Raw genomic sequence first — 9254 nt, 5'->3', positions numbered from 1 at the left:
CCTAGGTCTTCGTGAGCAAGCAAGTTGGATGCACACCCACTTAGTTTCTTTTGTTGAGCTTTCATACACTTATAGCTCTAGTGCATCCGTTGCATGGCAATCCCTACTCACTCACATTGATATCTATTGATGGGCATCTCCATAGCCCGTTGATACGCCTAGTTGATGTGAGACTATCTTCTCCTTTTTGTCTTCTCCACCATCATATTCTATTCCACCTATAGTGCTATGTCCATGGCTCACGCTCATGTATTGTGTGAAAGTTGAAAAGGTTTGAGAACGTCAAAAGTATGAAACAATTGCTTGGCTTGTCATCGGGGTTGTGCATGATGTGAATATTTTGTGTGGTGAAGATGGAGCATAGCCAGGCTATATGATTTTGTAGGGATAACTTTCTTTGGCCATGTTATTTTGAGAAGACATAATTGCTTAGTTAGTATGCTTGAAGTATTATTATTTTTATGTCAATATTAAAATATTGTCTTGAATCTTTCGGATCTGAATATTCATACCACAAATAAGAGAATTACATAGAAAATTATGCTGAGTAGCATTCCACATCAAAAATTTTGTTTTTATCATTTACCTACTCGAGGACGAGCAGGAATTAAGCTTGGGGATGCTTGATACGTCTCCAACGTATCTATAATTTTTATTGTTCCATGCTATATTATATTCTGTTTTGGATGTTTAATGGGCTTTACTATACACTTTTATATTATTTTTGGGACTAACCTATTAACTAGAGGCCCGGCCCAGATTGCTGTTTTTTTTTGCCTATTTCAGTGTTTTGAAGGAAAAGGATATCAAACGGAGTCCAAACGGAATGAAACCTTTGGGAATGTGATTTTTAGAACAAACGTGATCCAGAGGACTTGGAGTCTACGTAAAGCAATCAACAAGGAAGGCACGAGGCAGGGGGGCGCGCCCACCTCCCCCAAGCGCGCTCTCCACCCTCGTGGGCCCCTCGTTGCTCCACCGATGTACTTCTTCCTCCTATATATACCCACATACCCTAGAAACACCAGATACGGAGCCAAAACCCTATTTCCACCACCGCAACCTTCTGTACCCGTGAGATCCCATCTTGGGGCCTTTTCCGGCGCTCCGCCGAAGGGGGCATTGATCACGGAGGGCTTCTACATCAACACCATAGCATCTCCGATGATGTGTGAGTAGTTTACTTCAGACCTTCGGGTCCATAGTTATTAGCTAGATGGCTTCTTCTCTCTCTTTGGATCTCAATACAAAGTTCTCCTCGATCTTCTTATAGATCTATTTGATGTAATCTTCTTTTGTTGTGTGTTTGTCGATATCCGATGAATTGTGGGTTTATGATCAAGTTTATCTATGAACGATATTTGAATCTCCTCTGAAGTCTTTTGTGTATGATTGGTTATCTTTGTAAGTCTCTTCGAATTATCAGTTTGGTTTGGCCTACTAGATTGATCTTTCTTGCAATGGGAGAAGTGCTTAGCTTTGGGTTCAATCTTGCGGTGTCCTTTCCCAGTGACAGCAGGGGCAACAAGGCACGTATTGTATTGTTGCCATCGAGGATAAAAAGATGGGGTTTATATCATATTGCATGAGTTTATCCCTCTACATCATGTCATCTTACTTAAAGCATTACTCTGTTCTTATGAACTTAATACTCTAGATGCATGGTGGATAGCGGTCGATGTGTGGAGTAATAGTAGTAGATGCAGAATCCTTTCGGTCTACTGGTCGCGGACGTGATGCCTATATACATGATCATACCTAGATATTCTCATAACTATGCTCAATTCTATCAATTGCTCGACAGTAATTCGTTTACCCACCGTAATACTTATGCTCTTGAGAGAAGCCACTAGTGAAACCTATGGCCCTCGGGTCTATCTTCCATCATATTAATCTTCCAACACTTAGCTATTTTTATTGTCGTTTATTTTACTTTGCATCTTTATTTCTCTTTATCATAAAAATACCAAAAATATTATCTTATCATATCTATCAGATCTCACTCTCGTAAGTGACCGTGAAGGGATTGACAACCTCTTTATCGCGTTGGTTGCGAGGTTCTTATTTGTTTGTGTAGCTGCGCGGGACTCGAGCATGATCTCGTACTGGATTGATACCTTGGTTCTCAAAAACTGAGGGAAATACTTACGCTACTTTACTGCATCACCATTTCCTCTTTAAGGGAAAACTGAAAGTGCGTTATATCGACTAGAGGGGGGGTGAATAGGCGATTTTTATGAAAGTCTTCAAAGCGTGAGAGTTATGAAGACAAACAGTGAAGATTATGCCTATTACTATGCAGCGGAAGTTAGATTACACTAGGCCAGCCATGGTCATGTATTCAATAGAGTGAAAGCACAATGACAAACAGCTTCAGTGTAATAAGGATCAGGTAGGAAGAAGTTATGAAGCCAAACAGATCATACATTCACGTTGTGAAGACAAAAGATAAAGCAAGCATGCAATGGCTTCACAATGAGTAACAGTAAGAAAAGGAAGTGAAGATGAAACCAGTGACTCGTTGAAGACAATGATATGTTGGACCAGTTCCAGTTGCTGTGACAACTGTACGTCTGGTTGGAGCGGCTAGGTATTTAAACCTTAGGACACACAGTCCCGGACACCCAGTCCTGAACACACAGTTCAGGACACCGAGTCCTCACCGTATTCTCCTTGAGCTAAGGTCACTTAGTCCTCGCCCAATCACTCTGGTAAGTCTTCAAGGTAGACTCCCAAACCTTCACAAACTTCGTTCACTGGCAATCCACAATGTCTCTTGGATGCTCTGAACGCGACGCCTAACCGTCTGGAGGATTCACAGTCCTCAAGTGTAATAAGTCTTCAGATCACACAGACAAGAAGACTTAAGTGATGCCCAATTTACTCTGGCTCTGGGTGGTTAGGGCTTTTCTCCTCACTAGGAATTTTCTCTCAAAGGCTTCGAGGTGGGTTGCTCTCAAACGACAAAAGCCGTGCACTGAAATCTGAGCAGCCAACCGTTTATGGTTGTAGGGGGTGGACTATTTATAGACACTTGGCAACCCGACCTGATTTGTCCGAAATGACCCTGGGTCACTAAGGAACTGACACGTGTCTCAACGGTCAGATTTCGAACTCTCATGGCAACTTTACTTGGCTACAAGCAAAGCTGACTTGTCCGGCTCTGGACAAGATTCGCTCTCATTGTCTTCACTCGAAGACATAGGTTTTTGATTTAGGCATCACTTCAGTCATTCTGACTGGTTCTCCTGGACCCCACTTAACAGTACGGTGGTTCCTATGACTCAACACAAAAGAAAAAGAACTACGAAAGATCTAAGTCTTCGAGCTCCATATGCTTCATAACGTGTCTTCTTTTGTCATAGTCTTCAAAGTGAATATCTTCATGTACCACCTTTGTCTTCAATGTCTTCATACATTTTTAGGGGCCATCTCTGGTAGTAAAACCGAATCAATGAGGGACTTCTACCTGTATTATCCTGCAATTCTCACAAACACATTAGTCCCTCAACTAGGTTTGTCGTCAATACTCCAAAACCAACTAGGGGTGGCACTAGATGCACTTACAATCTCCCCCTTTTTGGTGATTGATGACAAACTAGTTGAAGTTTTCAACGGGGAATATAAAGTGTGAAGTTTGTAAAGGATAGGGAATTGTCTTCATAAGTTGCAAGGGCTCCCCCTGAAGATGTGCATATAAGTTAATTTGCTTTTGGAATGCAAATGCACATGGCAGGTTGTACTTGTGGAGATCCACTTCAGCTTATGATGACAATCCACTATGCATGTGAAAGTGTATGAAGATAATGACATGCATAATGGAAAATGGACGTCTGCAGAATGAGATAAGTGCGGAATTTATCGTCGCACATGCGGAATTTATCTTCGCAAACAGGGTGGCAAACAAGTAGCAGACGACCATCGAGTTTTAGTGTTACAACTCAAAGAACCAAATGAAGCAAAAACAAGAGTTGTAAGCACGAAGCAAAATATAGCAAAACATAAAGCACCCGCCCATATGGACCCGCTTGAAGACTATCAACTCATATGCTTCTCCCCCTTTTGTCAGTAATGACCAAAAAGGTTTGAAGACATAGAGTTTTCTACGCGTTCCCAGGCGCAGCAGGGTCGGTGGAGTTGTTTGGCGGTGCAGAGCTTGGAGGTGCTGAAGCAGGTGGCGGTGATGAAGCATCGTCGTCTTCATCAATGATTCTGGCAGTGACTGTGGCAGCAGATGAAGAAAACTCAGAGTCTTCAAGTGATGGTGTGTTGCGCATCACAGCCCTTCTAGGAGGTGTGGTGTCAAACTTGAAGCGCTCTGTGAAGCCATCCTCTTCAAGTTCAGCTTCAGTACAGATCATTGAGAGCCCTTTCCATGTACGATGGCAGGTTTCGTGTGTAACGAAGGCATTCTTGGTGGCAAGGTTTCGAAGACGATTGACATCCACCAAGAGGCTCTTCATCTGACGTTTTAGCCAGTCGTGATGCCTATCCTGCTTTTGGTGAAGGGCCACAAGAAGCTCTCGGTCAGTGAGGGCACGAGCGCGCTTCTTGGGTCTTTGAGCATTTGTGCTGTCTGTGGCTTCAGTAGATGCTGGGTGTGGCGCACGTGTAGTGCCAGCCAACGGATACACCCTGGATATGGCTTCAACACCTTCAACGTTCTGCGTGAAGCTCTGGTGTTCTGCATTCTAAAGACTTATTGGTTGCTTGGCAGGTTCGGGATATATGGCTTCATCAGAGGTATCCACATCTGGCAGGAAGATCCGATGGTTTCGGGCTGAGGGCTGATACGAGATCGCAGAGTGCAGTTTGATTAGCCTCATCACCCAAGGAGCGTAGAACTTCAAACCAAATAATTCTGAGCCTTACGCTGCAAGCTGGCGTATGAAGAGATCCTGTGCGTTGAAGCATTTGCCATGCAGGATATAGAATATGAGAGTCTTCATTGCACCCTCAATCTTGGCATGTGGAGAGTGTCCCTTAATGGGCCAGAGAGTCCACCGGATGATGTGATATATGGTCCTGGGCAGGTACTCTAGGTCTTGAATGAAGAACTCAGTAGGATAGGGTGCATCATGGGGCAATGGCTTCATCATTGAGAGCATCTGACTCATATTGGGTTCAGGCCTCTGGAATATGCTCTCAATAGCTTCAGAATGTAGTTGACAGCCTTCCTCGAAGAATTCGCCTGGAGTGGGCAAGCCGGTGAGCTCAATGATATCAAATGCATTGGCTTCATGATGGACATTGCCGGTCATCCACTCCAGGATCCAAGTCTTCGGATCTCTGTTGTATCCTTTTATATGGAGGGTGGCATAGAACTGAAGCAGAAGCTCTTCATTCCAGTGCTCTTCATCAGTCACAAATGGCAGCAGACCCACTTGCCTAAAGCAATCCAAAGCTTCCTCAAGACAGGGCAGACCAGCAATGGCTTCAACCTCAAGGTGCTTGTGCGGGAAGATGCGACCTTGGTTGTATAGGATGCATGAATAATAGCTGCGCTGAGAATAGCTCCAGAACCTGTCTGATACAATCCTTTCCCTTGAATAGGGGTTCTTGGAGCTGTTGAAAAATGTATTGTCTGCCTTGAAGCTGTTAATATCAAAGGAGCCAGGTGCTGATGCAGGACCTGGGAACCTTGGAAGCCTTGGGACTGGCTTCTGGACATGAGGCATGTGCTCAATATGATAATCAAACTGTGGACCTGCAGCAGACTCAGGAACAGAAGTGTCTGGCTCAGTAGCTTCGCTATCCGCTGAAGCATTTGGTGGGGTAGGCTCCACATTGGCTTCAGTGTTTGTGGTGGCAGCCGCAACATTTTCTTCCTCCACTTGTGTAGTTGGAGGAGCAAACTTAGGCACGTTCTCCTGGAGAACTGCATCTTGATGGAGCGGGGGAGTGGGTTCTGGTGGTGCTTCTTCATTGTCTTCGGCTGATGCAGCCGGAATTTCTGCAGTATGGACTTGAGGCCGTGGACCTTTGCGAAGCCTACGGAACGCAGACTATGCTTGTGGGGTCGGAGTGGGCTGGGCCTCAAAGTGGAACGTTTGGTGGTGGCGTTACCCACCGTATAGGAAGTATTAGACCCAGACACACAATTATCGTGGCGCTCCGAAGTCAAATTCCACATTAATGTATTCACACTTAGAATGTATGTCTTCATTGATTGAAGATATACTTTACTTTGTGTGTTGCACATCTAAGACATCAATATGCATAAGTGTTAGGATGTGTGCCTGATCACAGGACATTTGAGGATTCCAAGATATTTAGCTCACACCGTAACTTGCAAAATCTATTCTCATCCAAGGGCTTGGTGAAGATATCCGCCAATTGCTCTTCAGTGTTGACGTGTATGATATCAATGTCTTCCTTCACAACATGATCTCTGAGAAAGTGATGACGAATTTCAATGTGCTTTGTCTTCGAGTGCTGAACTGGGTTGTTGGCAATCTTGATGGCGCTTTCGTTGTCGCAGTAAAGTGGCACTTGCTTCAGATGAATGCCATAGTCCTTGAGTGTTTGCTTCATCCACAGGAGCTGAGCGCAGCAAGATCCAGCAACAATGTATTCAGATTCAGCAGTGGAGAGAGATACACAGTTCTGCTTCTTTGAAGACCAACATACAAGTGATCGTCCCAGAAAGTGACATGTGCCTGATGTAGACTTGCGATCAACTTTGTCACCAGCATAATCAGCATCCGAAAATCCAACCAAATCAAACTCTGAGCCCTTTGGATACCATAATCCTAGAGTTGGGGTGTGAGCCAAATATCGAAGAATTCGCTTCACAGCTATGTGATGCGACTCCTTTGGTGCCGCTTGAAATCGAGCACACATGCAAACACTAAGCATGATATCTGGCCTAGATGCACATAAATAAAGCAAAGACCCAATCATGGAGCGGTATACCTTTTGATCGAACTCTTTACCATTGTCGTCAGGACCTAGATGATGTTTGGCTGGCATTGGTGTTGTGAAGCCTTTGCAGTCTTGCATACCAAACTTCTTCAGGCAATCTTTGAGATACTTCTCTTGAGATATGAAGATGCCATTGCGCTATTGTCGTATTTGAAGACCAAGGAAGAACTTCAGCTCCCCCATCATGGACATTGATATTGCTCTTGCATCATATATCCAAATTCTTCACTGTACTTCTGATTGGTGCAGCCGAAGATAATGTCATCCACATATATTTGGCACACAAACAGTTCACCATCATATGCCTTCGTGAAAAGAGTGGGATTCAGGGAACCAGGTATGAAGCCTTTGCTCTTTAGGAAGTATTTGAGTGTGTCATACCAGGCCCTGGGAGCTTGTTTGAGGCCATACAGTGCCTTGTTGAGCTTGTATACCATGTCAGGATGTTTTGGATTTTCAAAGCCAGGCGATTGTGCAACATACACTTCTTCTTCAATCTTGCCATTGAGAAAGGCACTTTTCACATCCATTTGATATAGAAGTATGTTATGATGATTTGCATAGGCCAGCAGTATGCGTATGGCTTCAAGCCTCGCCACAGGAGCAAATGTTTCATCGAAGTCAATGCCCTCCACTTGAATATATCCTTGAGCAACGAGACGAGCTTTATTTCTGACCACTTGACCATGCTCATCTTGCTTGTTGTAGTATATCCATTTGGTGCCTATTATGTTGTGCTTCCGTGGATCAGGACGCTTGACCAGTTCCCATACATTGTTCAGTTCAAATTGTTGAAGCTCTTCTTGCATAGCTTGAATCCATTCAGGTTCCATGAAGGCTTCTTCAACTTTCTTGGGTTCTGATATTGATATGAATGCGAAGTGCCCACAGAAATTTGCTAGCTGAGTTGCCCTTGAACGAGTGAGTGGACCAGGTGCATTGATGCTGTCAATTATTCTGTCAATCTGCACTTCATTGGCAACACGAGGATGTACAGGGCAAAGACTTTGCTCTTGCTGATCTGTGTTGTTGTTGGGAGGAATGTCTTCAGGCTGAGCAATGTCTTCATGTTGATCAGGTGCTGAGATGATAAGTTCTTCTTCAGGATGAGCTTCAGAAGGTATAATCTCTCCAGTTCCCATAAGCTTGATTGATTCATTAGCTGGAATTTTATCTAGCATATTTGGCAGTTGCCCTCTTTGTGAACCATTTGTCTCATCGAACCGCACATCCACTGTTTCAACCACTTTGTAGTGAAAGAGATTGAAGACTCTGTAGGAGTGCGAATCCTTTCCATATCCAAGCATAAATCCCTCATGTGCTTTTGGTGCAAACTTTGAGGTGTGGTGTGGGTCCTTGATCCAGCACCTTGCTCCAAATACTCTGAAGTAACTGACATTTGGCTTCTTGCCAGTTAGGAGTTCATAAGATGTCTTGTTCAGAAGCTTGTGAAGATAAACACGATTGATTGTATGGCATGCAGTGTCAATGGCTTCAGTCCAGAATTTTCTTGGAGTCTTGTATTCATCTAGCATTGTTCTGGCCATCTCAATGAGTGTTCTGTTCTTGCGTTCGTCGACGCCATTCTGCTGTGGCGTGTACGGAGCTGAGAATTCATGTGTGATGCCCAAGATATCAAGATATGTATCAAGGCCAGTGTTCTTGAATTCAGTGCCGTTGTCACTTCTGATGTGCTTTATCTTGGCGCCAAAATTGTTCATAGCTCGATTGGCGAAGCGTCTGAAGACATCCTGCACTTCAGTCTTGTAAAGGATTATGTGCACCCAAGTATATCTAGAGTAATCATCAACAATGACAAAGCCATAGAGGCAAGCAGAAGTAGTAAAAGTTGAGTAGTGAGTGGGACCGAAAAGATCCATGTGGAGTAGTTCGAAGGGTTGTGTAGTAGTCATGATTGTCTTCGAAGGATGTTTTGCCCTTGTCATCTTCCCTGCTTCACAGGCACCGCATAAGTGATCTTTCTTGAACTTGACGCCCTCGATGCCTATGACATGCTTCTTCTTCGCAAGGGTGTGGAGGTTCCTCATGCCAGCATGCCCAAGCCTCCAATGCCAAAGCCAGCATTCTGAAGCTTTTGCAAGAAGACATACTGCAAGTTGTGGCCCTGCTGAGGAATCTACCACGTACAAATCACCTTTCCGATACCCTTCAAACACTAGAGACTTGTCAGATTCCATTAGTACCAGGCAACGATATTTTCCAAACATTACGATCATATTCAAATCGCAAAGCATTGAGACAGACATTAAGTTGAAGCCAAGGGATTCAACAAGCATGACTTTATCCATGTGTTGATCCTTTGAGATTGC

The sequence above is a fragment of the Triticum urartu genome, chromosome 6, assembly GCF_003073215.2.
Source record: "Triticum urartu cultivar G1812 chromosome 6, Tu2.1, whole genome shotgun sequence".
Classification (NCBI taxonomy): Eukaryota; Viridiplantae; Streptophyta; class Magnoliopsida; order Poales; family Poaceae; genus Triticum; species Triticum urartu.
The sequence above is the reverse complement of the archived record's forward strand: the minus strand, read 5'-3'. Positions refer to the sequence as shown.